This window comes from Pongo abelii, chromosome 18 (assembly GCF_028885655.2).
Source record: "Pongo abelii isolate AG06213 chromosome 18, NHGRI_mPonAbe1-v2.0_pri, whole genome shotgun sequence".
Lineage (NCBI taxonomy): Eukaryota > Metazoa > Chordata > Mammalia > Primates > Hominidae > Pongo > Pongo abelii.
In genome coordinates this window covers 87831873-87847631 of record NC_072003.2, presented here as the reverse complement: position 1 = coordinate 87847631, position 15759 = coordinate 87831873, and the positions used below count along the sequence as shown (strand labels likewise).

The 15759-nt window shown below is 59.2% G+C and overlaps 1 protein-coding gene and 1 long non-coding RNA gene across 2 annotated transcripts in view; one reads left to right on the top strand and one right to left on the bottom strand.

Moving 5' to 3' along the window:
- The window catches only part of ZNF469 (zinc finger protein 469), a 57009-nt gene extending 41946 nt beyond the window's left edge, over positions 1 to 15063 (bottom strand). Inside the window, exon 1 of the mRNA XM_054534280.2 lies at positions 14797 to 15063. The gene's annotated coding sequence lies outside the window, so the exon portion shown is untranslated. The remainder of the gene's footprint in view (positions 1 to 14796) is intronic.
- LOC129050870 (uncharacterized) lies at positions 7558 to 9212 on the top strand. Its single transcript, XR_008514747.1, has 3 exons — positions 7558 to 8407; positions 8556 to 8650; positions 8799 to 9212. It is a non-coding gene; the product is annotated as an uncharacterized LOC129050870 (long non-coding RNA).
- Positions 15064 to 15759: the final 696 nt, after the last annotated feature.

The window sequence follows — 15759 nt, the reverse complement described above, 5'->3', positions numbered from 1 at the left end:
ACGTGGCCCTTCATTTCCCTTTGTCCGTGGCTTGTGGTGTCTTGCGTGTGTGGCCTGAACACAGGACCAGTAGTGAGGAGGGTGGTGGAGGGAGCACAGCCCCACCTGCCACTCTAAAGAGCTGCACATCGCAGCCAGGACTTCTGACACCACAGCAGGGGGCAGGGATCGGAGGCTCATCGGGTTGTGGAGAGGTCACCTCCTCCAGCACTTTCTGGGGCTTTGTTTTGCTTTCTCTGACCTGGCCCTGTCCAGAGGCTAACGGAGGCCTGGCCCTGCCGGGCTGAGGAGGACCTACACCATCTCTGTGCCCGGCTCTGACCCTGGACCTGAGAGCCAGGCCCCTGACACAAGTGGCTTGATGACAGGTCATGAAGCAAAAGCTGAGTTCCTCTCTTGACCTCGCCTCTCACTCCCAGGCACAGTCTCCGAAGTGTCTGAGATGCAGGGAGTCAGAGGCCGTCCAGGGAGGGGATTTCCAACATTCTCCGGCACTGACACCTTCGTTCCAATGACCAGAAGAAGAGATCTTACAGAGGAGAATCTCTCTCTCTCTCTTTCCTCACGTATACATCTATGTGTCTCTATCACATCCATCTATCTATGTATCTATGTATCTATGTATCTATGTATCTATCTATCTATCTATCTATCTCTTATTTATATCCATCCATCCATCCATCGCACATATATACATATACTACATACATATATACCTTATAAATATTCAGATTTGGATTTACATGGTGGGGCAAAGACTGCTAACACTGAGATACACGACCTTGCCCTTTAACCCCCTGAGAATCCTGAAATTTGCCAGCTCCATCGATCTCCTTTAGCCGACCTTCCCCAGCAGTCTTCTTAGCTGGGATGAGGGCAGGCAGACCTGCGTGGCAGGAGGGAGATGATGAAGGAAAGGCACTCCCAGGCCACAAGCCCCGAGTGGGGCTGACCCTGTCCCAGGTCCCAGGGTGGGTGCATGGCCCAGTCTCACAAGCCAGGGCACCACATCCATCCCAGGGCAGTGATCGCTTGAGGGTGGGCACCAGGTCTGCCAATGAGGGGCTTCCCTGGGTCCTTTGCTGGAACTCATAGGAAGAGGTACTTTTGCTGTGCTGGTTGGACGGAGGCCTGGGCCCTGGGGGCCACTTAGCCTCCCTGCAGGAGGGTCTCCTTCCAGCCTCCCTTCAGGAGGGTCTCCATCTGGCCTCCCTTTAGGGGGGGTCTCCGCCTGGCCTCCCTGCAGGAGGTTCTCTGCTTGGTCTCCCTGCAGGAGGTTCTCTGCTTGGTCTCCACGTCGGAGGGTCTCCGCCTGGCCTCCATGCAGGAGGGTCTCTGCTTGGTCTCCATGTCGGAGGGTCTTCATGGCCTCCATGAAGGAGGGTCTCTGCTTGGTCTCCATGTCGGAGGGTCTCTGCCTGGCTTCCATGCAGGAGGGTCTCTTGAGTTTGGAGCTGACGTGCAGAAAAGCAGAGCCAGGAGATGAAGACAGGCAGATACCTGCCGGCCCTGTCTGAGAACCCGGATTTAGCTTTGCCCGAAGTCCATCATTCCATGGACCTTTCAGTCTCACAAGCCAAGAAATTCTTTATTGTGTTCTATGAGTTGTGTTTCTGTCACTCGCACTCGACAGACCCAAAGTACAAGCACCTGAAAAACACAGCTTGATCGTCACACTGAGAGTGGGATTACGGGGAGAAGGGACGTGGAGCTGATACACGACAGATGGTCCCGGGTCCACCCGCAGACCTAAACTCTGCTGCCTGTGGGAAGCCTGAGCACATGGCCGGGAGGGCGTCACCTGCAGTGGGGATGACTCCAGAGTTCACCTGGGGTGGCCCAGGGTCAGGACCCTCGGGACAGGTGCAGAAGACGGGCATGGGGCCTGTCTGAACACAGCATGGGCTTTTGATCCATCCAGGACAGACATGTGGCCTGATGCGTGTCAACATCCTGTGCCATGTGCACCCCGCATGGTGGCAGCTCTTACTGGCTGTGGAATGGCCCAGCGTAGAGTGAAGATCAGACTCTAGAGCTTCTGCCTTCAGGTTTGAATCCCTTCTCCTTGCTGGTCACACAGCCCTGAGTGAGGCATTTATTCTCTGAGCCTCAGGTGGGAATTATAACATTATAATGTTATCTACCCAGAGGGCTTCCATGAGGATCCCTGACACCAACGAACCTGGGCAGGTCAGAGCATGGCGCCTAGTATGTCATACTCAAGAGTGGCACACCCAAAACCAATAACATATCAGTTATATAATTTATATTTGTACATATATACAATTATATATTATTTATATAATACGTGTAACATACAATGTTACACAGGTATACACACAATAATATCTGTATATATGTGTGTATCTTTCTATCTACCTACCTACCCATCCAGCCATCCACCCATCCATCCACCCATCCAACCATCCATCCATCCATCCATCCATCCACCCATCCATCCAACCATCCACCCACCTATCCACCCACCCATCCATCCATCCCATCCATCCATCCATCCATCCATCCATCCATCCACCCACCCACCCACCCAACCCATCAATCCATCCACCCACCTATCCACCCACCCATCCATCCATCCATCCTTCCACCCATCCATCCACCCATCCATCCATCCACCCATCCATCCACATACCCACCTACCTACAGAGCTCCCTGGCGGGCTGTCCATGGCCATAAGAGAAAGTTCCTCCCGGCTTCAACTTTCTGAAGTTCTGCCTACAGAGGTCACCTCAAAGTAGAAGTATCCCTGGGGCTGATTCACTCCTTGTGGCGGAGGGCACTCAGCTGAGCCAACCTGAGGCTGTACTGGCCAAGACATGGCAGCAAAGCCCAGACCCCAGAGCGGAAAGGCTGATGCAGGCAAAGCTGTTGTTGGGGCCAAGGCACAGTAAAGTTGTCCCGGACAGCAGGGAGGGATGGGGGTGAGTATAGGTTGGTAAAGAGGATTGGGTGCGTGCCCAGTGGTGGGCCCAGGTATCTCGGGGACCATGACAGAAGGACCACACGAAAGCCACGGTGACAGGGCTCTGACGTGTCCAGGGGACTCCACATGCTGTTGTCACGCTCTGAGAGGCCCTGAGCCCCCTGTTCCCTCAGGCACTGCATCTTTCACTCTCTGAACACCTGATGTCTCCTGGCCTTCAGGGCCAAAAAAATGACAAGGTACCCCCAGCATTTGACAAGCTCATCAGGTGGCAGAGGAGACGCCAGGCCTGACCTGGGGAGGGGCCGGGAGTGTCAGCCCCACCTCACACCCCACAGGCCTGTCCTTCAGGGCACCTGGCCACGGGCACCTCTTGTGCTCACGATACGACCGGGAGGCACCTTCAAAGACTGAGTCCAAGAGAACGCGAAATGCTTCACGGATAATTTTTAAAAATCCAGACCACATGTTAACGTGAAACTACTGTGGTTATGCTGGGCTAAATGAAAGGTATCATTAAAGTTCATTTCACCTCTTTTCTCATCTGAAGCCACTGAGCACCTGAAACTTGAGTGTGGCTCAAACCCCACCCCTCTTGGACAGCACAGGTGTAGACGTGTCAAACCCCGCTCCTCCCGGACAGCGCAGGTGTAGACGTGTCAAACCCCGCTCCTCCCGGACAGCGTAGGTGTAGACGTGTCAAACCCCGCTCCTCCCGGACAGCGTAGGTGTAGACGTGTCAAACCCCGCTCCTCCCGGACAGCGCAGGTATAGACGTGTCAAACCCCGCTCCTCCCGGACAGCGCAGGTATAGACGTGTCAAACCCCGCTCCTCCCGGACAGCGCAGGTGTAGACGTGTCAAACCCCGCTCCTCCCGGACAGCGCAGGTGTAGATGTGTCAAACCCCGCTCCTCTTGGACAGCGCAGGTGTAGACGTGTCAAACCCCGCTCCTCTTGGACAGCGCAGGTGTAGTCGTGTCAAACCCTGCGCCTCTCAGGCAGCGCAGGTGTAGTCGTGTCAAACCCCGCTCCTCCTGGACAGCGCAGGTGTAGACGTGTCAAACCCCGCTCCTCTTGGACAGCGCAGGTGTAGTCGTGTCAAACCCTGCGCCTCTCAGGCAGCGCAGGTGTAGTCGTGTCAAACCCCGCTCCTCCTGGACAGCGCAGGTGTAGATGTGTCAAACCCCAACCCTCTTCGACAGCGCATGTGTAGACGTGTCAAACCCCGCCCCTCTCGGACAGCGCATGTGTAGACGTGTCAAACCCCGCTCCTCTCAGGCAGCGCAGGTGTAGATATGTCAAACCCCGCTCCTCTCAGGCAGCGCAGGTGTAGTCGTGTCAAACCCCGCTCCTCTCGGACAGCGCAGGTGTAGCATGAGCCCCTCCTTCCTGAGGCCCCAGCACGGCTCGCCCTTTGGGGTCCCCAATGACGTCTCCTGGACACATGCCCTCAAAGCTGCTGGCCGGAGACTGGTGAGGCAGCGTCCGCCCCACTTGCGGTTGGAACCGTGATGGCCGTCGCACACTGGCCCTGGCCTCTGGCTTTCAGACCAATTGCCAGCCTTGCTGGTTGTCACCTGTGTCCTGGAGGCAGGACTTGTGATACCAGGGAACAGTTGGGGAAACTGGGGCTGAGGGTGTGAAATACCTTGACAAAGCCCACAGCTCCAGGGCTGACCCCCACCCGAGCCCCTCCTCCTGCCCGGGCAGCTCGGCACTGGGGCGAACCCACTCCCGCTCTTTCCTCGATGAGCTCCTGGGCTCTGCCCACCCTGGGCCACAGGGCACAGCACGGCTTTGGGTCCCAGGCACTTCCCGCCTACGGCAGGCCCCCCTGGGTGCCCTCTAGAGACTCTAATTATTCCCCAGGCACCGGTCCGGCATAAACACAGCCCAGACATCCAAGCAAAGCAGGCTGCTGGTGTGGACAGCCTTTCCCAGAGCTAAATGCGGCTCCCAGCTCCAGGCAGGCCCTGAGCGCTCAGCTAACAATCGGATGCCGCGGGCCCTGGGCTGACCCTGCTGTGGGCATGCTCCCACTGACCGGGAGTGACCGCTTGGCCGGGCACGGAGGGCCGCTGGCGGCCTTTCTTCCGCTGGGAGGGCACTCCAGGGCGGGCGAGGCAGGAATGCACACGGGCTGGTCCGCGTTTAGAATGTATTTATAGACCGGCCACAGCTGCCAGCCGCGTGGTACCCACGAGGTCAGCTTCCTGCCAGGCCCTGCGGCCAGATGTTTACTGAGATTGCAGAGACCAACCCACCCACACACGCCTGGATTTATCCCACATCCACGCTCTGAGGCCTCTCTGTGCCAGGACCTGGTAGACTCTGGGACTCAGAGAGCTGGTGACAGTCACGACCCTCAGCAGGTGTCAGTGCTTCAGGGACTTGGGACTCAGGACCAGCATGCAAACCACAGATCTACAAGGAGCAAGAGAGGTCGGGGAGGGAACCTGCCTGGGAAGGGACTCAGGATCAGCACGCAAACCACAGATCTACAAGGAGCAAGGGAGGTCGGGGGGGGAACCTGCCGGGGAAGGGAGACCTTCTCAGAGGAAAGGCAGGGCGATGTTGGAGTTGGGTTTTGAAGGATGAATAGGAGTCTTCCAAGAGTTCCAGGTGGAGATGAATAGCAAGAGCAAAATGGTCTGGTGGTGAGCAAGGAAGTGGGGTGTCTGGGGACAGCAGCTGCCATCCAGGTGCCTGAAATATAGCATCTAGGGACAAAGAGATGAGGCTTTACAAGGGTCTCAAAGCTCAACATAGGTAAAAATCACCAGAGCAGCCTTAGATGCAGACCCCAGACCCTGCCCCAGTGATTTCCATTCAGCTGGGAATGTGTGGTTTAACCAGCCCCCGAGGGGGTCTGATCCAGGCCCACCAACCCTATTTTAAGGAACTAACTCTTAGAGACGAAAGAGGTCCGTGATGGACAGAAAAGTCGGGTGTGGCTTCCCGGAGAAAACAGAGAAGGTAGTCAGGTGTGAGAAGGCTGGGCTGGAGAGGAGGCACCTATGCTAGGCGTTTGGCATCAGGATTGCAAGGCACAAGGGCACTCAGAGACCCTGGGTGCAGGGCTGAGCTGCTCGTGCAGCAGCTGCGGGCACACGTGGCCACGGAGCGTCTGCATGTCGCTGGCCAGAATCAAGACATGGTACAAATGCAGAACGCAGGTGACTTCATGAGAGCGCAGCAAGGAGAATGTGAACTCACTGATCTTTGTATCAGTCACGTGGTGGAATGAGGATACTTTGTAGACACAACACAATTAACTTCATCTGTTTCTTTACATATTTTTAAATGTGGTTACAAAATCACTTGTGTAGCTTGAGTTTGTAGCCTGCATAAGATATTGTATCACGTTATATGATATAATGTATCTGCATCATAATATGATACTGTATCATGTTATATATTATATGACAGGTTGTCATACATCATATCTTTAGATTATATTATACTTTGTTACATTATGTTGTATATCATATTATACTAAATTTTTCTAGCTATTTCTATTGGTGAGCTCTGACCCACAGGCTGCAAACCCAGCCTGCCTGCACAGGGTTCAAAATGCTCATAAAAATTTCCAGCCAAGATATGTTACAGAAAAGTTCAGTTAGGCTTCTCTTGAAAGCCGATGAGATGTGGCCGCCATAAGCCTGTCCCCTCGCATCTCCTGAAGATGTGTCGGGTGCTCGCCGTGGGCCACAGACCGCACCGCTCCCCGCCGCCTCCTGTCCCCCAGCCCCACCTGTCCCAGGAGCCTTCCCACCTGCACAGGTCAGAGGCTCCCGATCCCGAGGCATTGGGCCTGTGCCTCTGGGGACCACTCAGCCCTCCACTTGATGAAGAGGACACCAAAGCCAGAGAGGGACACCCCTTGCCTTGGGTGGCAGAGACAGCGAACCCTTACAGTCTGTCCAAGACAATGGCCCTGAATTCGCTGTTCTCCAGGGCTTTGCCCAGGATCAGACTTGAGCCTGTGGATGCTGGGACCTGGGGAATGCAGCCAGTCAAGCGCAGTCACATGGAGCAACTGTCCCAGCTCTGTCCCTTCTGCCAAGCAAGAGGTGGCAGCTTCAAATCCCAGCCCTGTGTGCTGCCCGGCTCCTTCCATTCTCCACGGGGTGCTGGCACCCAGACCCTGCACATGGTGCCCTGTGCCACCTCAGCACCATTGGGGTGCTCCCCACATCTTATCCCTCCACTGTGCAGGTGGGGAAACTGACGCTGCGGGGGACTTGCCCACAGTCTCCCGGGTAGCAGCTGGCACAGTGGGATTCTACAGCACACCTCCCAACTGCGACTGCATGACATGGGCGGACAGCAGCCGGAGCTGGTCCCATCGCCAGGACAGCAGCCTGATTTGGAGAGGATGACGCGGGCCATTCACCCGGGCCTGTGGTGCGGGCGGCTGCCTGGGTCAGGTCTTTCAGAACTGCTGACCATGAGTTGCCAGAGGTTTAAGTTCTTCCAAGAGGAATGTGTCTCTGTGCCTTTGCCTATGCTGCTTCCTTTGCTGGGGATGCCCTCTCCCATCTGGCATGCTTGGAGAACTCCCAGTCACTGTTCAAAACCCACCCAGCTCAGAGGCGCCTTCCCCCAGGGAACCTCTGTGGGATCCTCACACACTGGCCTGTCTCCCTAGTCTACCTGCTGGATTCTGCCCTCTGGAGGGGCTGCTTGGGAGCAGTGCCCGGCGGCATCCGAATGTTAGCACTGTGGCCGTCCCTGCTTCCTGTTTCCTCCAGCTGAGAGTAACTGACAGCGCAGGAAAAGTCAGCTTGCCTAGGAAGGGGAAACTGAGGCCCCCTGGAGGTTGTGTCCAAGTGAGACTTGGGTCAGGAGGAGCAGTGGGGGTTCCCAGGCAGAGCGGCCGCCTCCTGTTTGGTTGGAGAAGACACACAGTGCTCATGGACCGCACGTGGGTTTACGCAGTCCGGCCTGCCTCCCCCAACTCCTCTGACTGCTCCCCACTGGGTGGGCTCTGGACAGGTTGCACTGACCTCGGTGGGGTTGGAGCCATGGGGCCCCTGCCAGTTGGTGGGTGCCCCTACTCGCATGTGCATCCAGAACTGGGGAAGGTGCCACAGGACAGATCCCAGGACCTGCTGGGCCCACTGTGAGACAGGCCTGAGCCGAACCCTGTGACTACCTGACCTCCGTGAGCCCCTCTGCCTGGAGAGCACAGGGATGTCCTGGGTTTCCCGGAGTCAGTGTCAGTTCGGAGCCAGTGTCTAGTGGCCCCTGAAAGTCTGATTATTTCTTTCTCCTGGACACATAGACACCCCAGAAAAAAGCTGTGGGTCCCTTGGGAGGAGGCTGTGCAAGGACGAACAGCGTCATCTCTGGCAGTGCAGCGGGGCCCTCCCCAGGCCGGCCCGGCCTCACTCGGGGCTTCACCAGGCTCCCTGCGAGGAAGCACCTGGCCCTGTGTGTGGAGAGTGGAGAGTGGACAGGTAAGTGCTCAGGAGGCGAGGGCTGTGCTGTCCTCAGGGGGCCAGGGAGGCACAGCAGGGGAGCCTCCTGGGGGACTGCACTGTCGTTCAAAGACACGGCCTTGGGGTCCCCAGCCACTCACTCCCTTGCCTTGATTTCCCTACTCAGGGCAGAGTTTGAATCCTGGCCCCATTCCCTGTCGTGTGGTCCTGAGCCAACGCCTCACCCTCCCCTGGCCTGGTTGCCTCATCCACAGAGTCGGGGTAAGAGGTTCCCACCACAGACATACTGGTGGGAACGGAACGGTGCCGAATGGAACAGAACACAGTGGCGGGAGCGGAACGGTGGGAAACTGGGGCAGCTCCTTGTAAGGCCAGGGTGGCCACGGGACGAAGCACCTTCCACCCCCAGGAACCTGCCCAGGAGAGATGAAAACGGGTGCCCACGCAGAAGCGGTACACAAATGCTCACGGCAGCTCGACTCACAACAGCCAGACAGGGGAGACAAGCCAGGCGTCCAACGGAGGAGGGGTGCGTGCACAAAACGTGCTCCGTCCACGTGGCAGAACAGCACTCAGCCGCAAAGACGAAGGAAGCGCCGACTCCCGCCCGCCACGGCATAGATGGGCCCTAAAGATGTGACGCTGAGTGACAGAGCCAGTCACAAAAGAGCGGGGCGTAGGAACCACGTACTCGAAGTGTCCAGAACGCGCAAATCGACAGACAGGAAGGAGCGGCTGCTGAGGGCTGGGAGAGGGGAATAGGGAGTGACTTCTTCATGGGCACAGGGTTTTTTTTGGGGTGATAAAAACGTTCCAGAACTAGATGGTGGTGATGTTTGTACAACCTTGTGAATATCCTGAAAGCCGCTGAAGCGCACACCGTAGAAGAGCGGTTATGTGACTCGAGAGCTTTATCGCTGTATCTATAGAAAAGGTTCCTACAGCGAAGGGCTGGTGTAAGTAAGGCACAGAGGATGGCCCTGGCACCTGGCTCCCCAGCTTCTACAGATGGGGCGGCCTCCTCCAGTATGGAGACCCGGGTATCCTGGCTCCCACGCCCCCTCTGGCTGGGATCTTAGCAAGTCACATTCCTGACCCTGCCCGGAATGCAGAGAAGCTCCATTCTGTAGCCTCCCAGTGGGCAGTGCCCGGCTGGCCACGTCCAGGCCTGGAGACGCAGGCTCTGTTTACACACAACCACCTTGGCCCAGCAGCCCTGGAGGAATGCGGAAAACCCCGCTCAGGGACGCTCCCAACGGTCACATTCTGCAGGCGGCTGCCGTGCCCGGCCGGTAGGAAAGGCTCGATGGCTGCTCATGAATGTGGACTCTGTGTGGCCGCTGGCTGGGATGCTGGCCCTGCGAACAGCCCAGAGACAGGACAGGCGCTGTTAGCAGGCGGCCAGGGGACGGAATGTCCCCCATCCTGCCTCTGGCTCTGGCCCGCCGGCCAGGGGGGGTTGAGGGTGGGGAGGGTTAGGAGCAGCCCTGGGTACAGCTCCATCGGCCGGGGCTGCTGAGTTCACACTCACTGCTCACTCATCCCTCCACTCACGTGCCTATCCACACCCTCGCTCCTGCTCGGCCTCTCCCCTCTCCGGGGAGCCCCTCTGCAGCCACTCTGGGGTTGTAAAGAGACTCCAGGTGCTGTGCACCCCACTTGGTAATGCAAACCGAGGCTGGGAGCTGTGGCTGCCCTGTCCTGGCAGTGTGGCTGGGAGGGCTGGGTGAAGCTTGGCTCCAGAGCTCTAAGGCCCCCGAACCTGTGTTCTTTCCACTTGAGGGGCCACCCACCCTGATTGGAGGAGCAAGGGCTGGGGAGGAGATGGGCCCTTTGCTCCCAGTTCCTCCATGGCAGGGGGCAGAGCTCCTCTTGCTTCAAGAGCTGGGTGTTGGGGGGACGGGGTGGCGGGAGCCCCAGGTCCACCATACCAGGGTGGGCCAGGTGAGCACCCAGCGTTCCCCAGACACGCTGAGCCTTCTCAGCCTGGCCTGCGGGCTCTCCTCGCTGGGTCAAAAACAGCTTATATTTGGAATTCTCCTCCCCAAGGCCAGCTCCCTTTCAACAACAGTGTGATTCTCAGAGACCACTTCACTCCTGGCAGGGCTGGGGTGAGTACTGAGCAGGAAGCCTACCATTTGACACCGGGTCACAGCCCCCAAGCCACCCCCAGTGTTGTCGCTGGTCTCACTTTCTGGTCCTCTGGACTCGGGACCAGCAACCGCAAGCAGCCAAGGGGGTGGGGCATGCTTTGAAGAACATCTGAAGGCTGTGCTGACCGTGGCCCGAGTCCCCCGGCACCCGGGGGTGGGTCCTGCCCGCCGCTCCCACCCCGCCCTGAAGCCGGCCTGGTGAACCCAGACCAAGGGGGGAGAACCGGGAGTGACGTGGACTCACAGGAATGAGGGGGCTGGACGGCCGATAGCACCTGAGGAGGGCCAAGGCCGCAACCCTTTGGCCGTTGGGGGCAGCTTCCGCAGCCACGCAGGATGGGGTTGCATGGAAGGTCCTCAGGGGTGTGGATGGCAGTCCACACCTGACCCAGGGCTGCCGCGGGTCTCTGGGTGTCTAGCACAAGGCGCTCCCCTGGGTGGATACAGTCTTGGAGGTTGGGGAAGCCCGACAAACAGTATGCACTGGGTGCCCATGTGCAGTGAACAACCTGCTCAACTGTACTGGCCCATCTTTCCTTCTACCCAGGGAAATGGAAGTCCTTAGCTCCGAAGTATAAGATTGCAGCCAGTCCCTGAGGACAGCGTCTACCTCCCCCACCATGCCTGTCGGCAAATGATGAGCACGGGGAGGGAGCGGCCAAAGAAACAGGCCCTGAGCAACTTCAAGGCCACCTCACAGAGCCCCATCCTCACGGAACCACCCCCTGCCTTCTACTATGCTCCGTCCAGCCCCTAGCAGGTAGCAGGTCAGCTCCATCAGAGAATGAGGCTGGCTCATGGGGGTCAGTTGAGAGGCCTGGGAGCTTAAAACCACTTGGAGATAGCCTTAACCTGGGAGCGGCTGGTCTCTCTAGGTAGGTGGATGGAGCTGTGTCTGGAAAGGAATCACTAGAGGGCCCTGGATGTGACAAGACCCTCTGAGTCACTAGCCAGCGCCTGCTGAGCCCGGGGAGAAGGGATCCGGCCTGAATAGGGCCCCTTCGTCAAGGGGGATGGCCTTGCAGGGTAGATGGGACACCAAGGATGGGTGAGGGCAGCAGGGAGAGGAGGGGTGTTCCCACGAGGGTGGGGGTGATGTCTAGGGGAGCAGGGCAGGCAGTCGCTGGTGGAGATGGGGCAGGACGGTGGGGTCCCAGGCAGGAGGCGGGAAGAGAGAGCACACATCCTGAGGTGGACCCATGAGGAACCTTGTCAGGGAGTTAGAACAGGGCTGGACTGTGGCCTGGAATGCAGGACCCGAGCATGGCCACCGCCCACAGTGAGCAGGAGGACGGGCTGGTCACACTCTCACAGGTCTCCTCCCCACCCTGCAAGTCTAGAATGAACCAAAGCAAGGGTGGGCTGGCCGGCCAGGAGGGAAGATGGGGAAGGCGGAGTCCACAGGACCGGGCCGCATGTGCCTCACCGGCGTCACTGCTCCCTATGGTGGCCTCCATCTGGGCTTTTAGCTGGCACCTTGCACCACTCAGGTCTTTCTTGTCCTCACAACCCTCTCCACAGGTCCCATGGAGTCTCCTGAAACCCATGGGCTGCAACCACAGCAGCTAGTACCTACCAAGTACTTGCGGTGTGCCAGGCCTGTGCCAGGGTGCTCCACACACCAGCCCGTCCCATGGACCCTTGTGAGGGCTCTCCATTTTTCTGATGACAAATAAAGTCCCAGAGGGGTTTGGTCACTCACCCAAGGCCACACAGCCCCTAGCAGCTGTTTCCAGAGCCTGGACTCTTAACTACTACACAGGCATTCCCCACATCATCAGCCCCATGTTTGGACAAGGAGGCAGGCAGGGGTAACATAATTATTATTATTATTATTATTATTTTTTTGAAACAGAGTCTCACTCTATCAACCAGGCTGGAATGCAGTGGCATGAGCATCATTCACTGCAGCCTCGAACTCCTGGGTTTAAACAATCCTTTCCCCTCAGCCTCCCTAGTAGCTGAGAGTACAGGTGCACACTACCATGCCTGGCTAACTTACTTTAATTTTTTTTCTTAGTAGAGATGGGGTCTCGCTATGTTGCCCAGGCTGGCCTCAAACTCCTGGGCTCAAGTGATCCACCCGTCTCAGCCTCCCAAAGTGTAAGGATTACACAGCCACCACCCCCAGCTGGTAACCGAATTCTTAGTAGGAGTCAGAACCAGAAGGGAGGGTAGGGGGCTTGTCTTGAAAGCATCTGGGCTCCAGATGAGTCCACCATGGCCTGATATCTAGGGCACTATAGGTGGTGGCAAGAATCCAGGAGAAAGGAGGGGAGGGCATCTCTGCTTCCAGGCCACCCTGGTGTTCAGGTTTACTTCCGTTCAGCAAACACGAGGAAAGGGCAGAAACCCACTGAATTTCTCCCAGGGGAAGGTGGCAGGATGGGGCCTGACCTGGAATGTCAAGTCAGAAATGACCTGAAGAGATTAGGCATACAGGGGGAGACCATCTCTATTAAAATTATCCAAAGTCAGCCATGTGTAAGAGCTCAGCTGATGTGCTGCCTGCTGCCCCAGGATGATGGACCAGTGCATTCCAGCTGGTAGGACTGCAGGAATGGCTGGAACAGGCTGCTGTGATGGGGAGTGAGTTTCCCGTCACTGGAGGTATTCAAGCAGAGTCAGTAACCTGGAGGCAGGGTCTGGTGGAGACCGAAGCACTGATGAGGGGGTTGAAATTCATGACCCCAAAATTTCCCTTGACCCTGAAATCCTGGGACTTCCTGGTTTGCACACTGCCCAGGGCTGCCAGCCTCCGGGCATTACAGCCGCACACCCTTCACCTGTGCTTCCCAAGCTGAGACTCTGCAGGGCCCCTGGGTTCTCTCTGAGAAGGCCCTGGCCTTCCTCTTTGCCTCAGATACCCTCTTCCTCTTTTCTATTTGCAGGGCGGAATGATCAGCTCCCGGTGAGCTCTGTCCTGTGGTCTGGGACCTGCCAGGTGCATGGCATGGAAGGCACGTCTCCCAGGCCACCTCCTCCGAGGGTGCCTGGCTGCCCTTCCTAAAACTGCAGCTCCGCCCCAGCTTCTGAGCTCCCTGCTCAGCCCTCACGCCCGACGCTGTCTAGGCATTTACCTGTTTATTTTGTTTATTTTCAGGAATGCAGGGCTGTGGGCTGTGCTGGGGGCACCTAGGACAGGCTGGGCACTGAGAGGGCCTCAAGACACCTTTGTCCACCCGACCGGCAGAAGGGAACTAGACTTGCTCTTGGCAGAATGGGCAGGGGCTGTCAACGACACTACCGCGTGCTGTGCTCACTTCCCAGCATCAGCCCACTCTGACCATCAGTTTCTTCATCTAAGACTTGGGTTTACACGGATCTCAGGACGTAAGGATTAAACGTGATAACACGTGGCACACTCCCTATGCCCAGTACGGCTCACGGCTGGGGATGAAGCAGTTAACCGCCTCCACCGCAGGAGCGGACTTGGCAGCTGAGCTGCCCCACAGCCTTCGCTGCCCCCCCGCCCCCGCCGTGGACCTGTCCCTCTGCCCTCGGCCCAGGGTGCAGGGACAAGGACTGGGTGGCCACGGGAGTCCCCCGAGCCCCATTGGCCTTCCCTTCCGGCCGCCGCCACGCGGGGCGCCGCGTCCCCACGGGTCTAGACGTCCAGCCAACTTCCCGGCTCTGCAAAAGCCTCCGGGGGTGCGCGGGGCTGGGCGGGGGTACGGCGTGGTCTCCCCCAGGGTGGGCTCCAAAGCTCCCACCCCCGTCCGGGGCGCTGACACCGCCGACTCGCAAGCCTATGCCGCTCTCGGAGCGCCGCGGGGCCAGCACGCCCGGGGGGGCGGCCTGGAGGAGGCGGCGGCACGGCTGGGGCACCCCCGGCTCCGATCCGCGATGAATGGGGCGGCCCGGGCCCCGCTCCCCGCAGCCCCACCCGGAGGCCCCGCTCCCCGAGCCCCCCGCTCCGCGGCCCTCGCCAGTACGTTGCCCGGGAGCTTCCCAAACTGCCCACGGAGCCGGACACCGCGCTGCCAACGCTCCGCTCCGGGCAAGGCTGCGGCCCCCGCCGGGCCCCAGCGCTCGCTGCTCCGCGCGTCCGGGCCCGGGAGGAGGAGGTCGGGGGAGCCGGGCCGGGCGCCGCGAGCGCTGGGAGGGTCCGGCCCCGCCGGGGAGCGGCCCCCGAGGGCGCAGGAGCGGGAGCCGGGCCGGAGACCCCAGCGCAGCCCGGTGACACCCCCGCCCCGCGTTCCAGCCCGGGGTCCCCAGGCACCGCGCGCGCCCGGGCGGCGCATCCGCACTCACCTCCGCTCCGAGGCCCGCTCCGCCCGCCACGCCTGCCGCCGCCAACGAGCTCCCGGCCCGCGCCGCCCCAGCGCTCTGCAGCGTAGGCGCCGTCCTCATCCCGACCGCAGGCCCGCCCGGGCCGCCCGCCCGCCGGGCACCGAGCCGCTCTGCCGCGCGCTGCGCCTCGGGGCGGGGTGGGAGGAGAGGGAGCAGCCGCCACCCTGCCCAGGTCGCCGCGGGCCAGCCCTGCAGCCAGCTCCAGCCCTGGGCCGGGTGCTGGGAAGGCCGGACGCCGGCCGGCGGCCGCGGGGTCTGCCCCCCGGAGGCTGGGGCGGCTTAGGTTACAGACTCCGCCGCCCCCGCACCCTCCCCCCAGCTATTTTTAGCGCCGCTTTTCCTAGGTGTTTGTTTCATGGGACCCACCCCGGCGATGGGGGGCCCTGAGGCATTGCTCCCTGAACCCCCTCTTCACACTCCCCGGCCAGCCCACCCCAGACTGGCAGGCCTTGCTGCTCAGATGGAAACGCTAGATTTAGCACAACTTAAAAACACGTCTGCCATAATTCAACCCGTGTGGCTTCCAGCGGCTGCTCTATCTCCATCCCTGGCCTGCGCTCCAGCCCCCAGGTGCCCACACATGACACGCTTGCCCCTTTGCTTCTGTCTGGGAGGTGGGGGATGTCCCAACTGGCACCTGGCACCTGCCTGGGCAAGTTCAGTTTGAGTGGCTCAAGTTGGCCCTCGAAGGCACCATAAGGAGGTCCCCATGGCACGCTTTCTCATAGGCGGGAGCTAACATTGCCCCCAGACCTTCGTGTCTCCACTCTGGGTCCCTTGTCCAGCCCTGGGACTGCCCCAGACTGGCCCGTGAGTTCTGCAGCATTGCTCGTGGGGCGCTAGGAGCCATCCAGGCCCCTAGAGAGGGAGAGGCCCTTACCGGTCATTTGTCCAACATCTCCGTTCACAGCCAAGGAAACCAAG